This window comes from Bombus impatiens, unplaced genomic scaffold, assembly GCF_000188095.3.
Source record: "Bombus impatiens unplaced genomic scaffold, BIMP_2.2 scf_0373, whole genome shotgun sequence".
Classification (NCBI taxonomy): domain Eukaryota; kingdom Metazoa; phylum Arthropoda; class Insecta; order Hymenoptera; family Apidae; genus Bombus; species Bombus impatiens.
In genome coordinates this window covers 2,062-3,381 of record NT_176792.1, presented here as the reverse complement: position 1 = coordinate 3,381, position 1,320 = coordinate 2,062, and the positions used below count along the sequence as shown (strand labels likewise).

General features: G+C 34.9%; 1 long non-coding RNA gene across 1 annotated transcript in view; it reads right to left on the bottom strand.

Annotated features, from left to right (window-relative positions):
* Nucleotides 1-300: 300 nt before the first annotated feature.
* Nucleotides 301-1,320, bottom strand: part of LOC117151701 — a 2,562-nt gene continuing 1,542 nt past the window's right edge. Inside the window, exons 2-3 of the long non-coding RNA XR_004461797.1 lie at nucleotides 1,186-1,194; nucleotides 301-726 (exon numbers count right to left, since the gene is read on the bottom strand). This is a non-coding gene — a long non-coding RNA (uncharacterized LOC117151701). The remainder of the gene's footprint in view (nucleotides 727-1,185; nucleotides 1,195-1,320) is intronic.

Below are 1,320 nucleotides of genomic sequence, written 5' to 3'. Positions count from 1 at the left end.
TACCATCAAACACAAATATGTAAGCACACATTAAACGCACAATAATCTAGAAACAAAACCTTCAATACTATGTTGTCACAATACAAGATATATATATATATATGAAATCAAATGATTGACACATAACCTCAAATACACAACACTATATCGCTAAAGAATCTAAATGAAAATCACTTTGCCAGAAATATATACATATATACGTGTGCGTGTGCGTGTTCTATCTTATTAAAAGAAGTTAATATAAAATAAATAATTAACATTTCATTTCGTATGAATACTGCACGGCCAGGAGAAATATGCATATAAATACGTATATATATATGTGTGTGTCTGCGTATGTTTTACATTATCAAATACTCTATAAAACAAACTACTCAAAACAATAAATAACGCAATCGAAGAATTACAAAACATTAGCCATATTGAAATGACACTCAACATAAACATATATATATATATACGTATATTCACAAGAATAATACTATTGTCACTTTAAAACAATATTAATAAATAAATGTTCTAATTGCGGTGGGGTAAGGAAGAACGAGCGACAGACGGAAAATTACTTCAATATCAAGCAAACTAAAGACCCGTCAATATAACTTTACTGATGACATTTATGAACAGCCATGTTGGATTTACACGCGTCATGGCGACAGGAATATTAGGGATTAATGGAAGTCTGGCGCGAGAAACAAATCATGAAAACACATTGTTAACACTTTTCTTTAATAAATTCTATGCGCAACTACAAATGTAAAAATATATATATATATTATTAATTAAAAAAAAGGGGAAATATAAAATTAAATATATTTAACAAACATAAAATAGATAACACATTTAAAAAAATATATATATGTCGGAGTAGCGTCGGGGATAGGGTTGCCGGTGTTTGAGGAGTTTTCATTGAAGGTAGCCATCGTTGCGGTGTAACGAAGATACGATTTATTGACACAGGTATGGATAACACAGGTTTGACAATCTACCACGGCGGTGAGACGTCCGCGACACTAGTGACAGTGGTCTTAGGTTCTATAACGAATCCGCGGTCGACGGGATGACAGACGGGCGCTCTCGCTGAATCTGAGTCTGACTCGTAAAATAATTACTGAGCGTAAAGACGTTACTCTTTAGTCGACGGGGGCGCAAAAAGGAATGCCTCTCCCGTCCCGATGATGCCACCGAGGAAAACTATAATGGGGTGTGTCTAGGGACACGAGATCATCGGATTCGTCGAGGAAAGCCATCGTTTAGGAAGTAAGGGAAATTGACGTTGCTGCTAATTGGTCAATCTCCATATCGGTGGTTAGAAAAAGA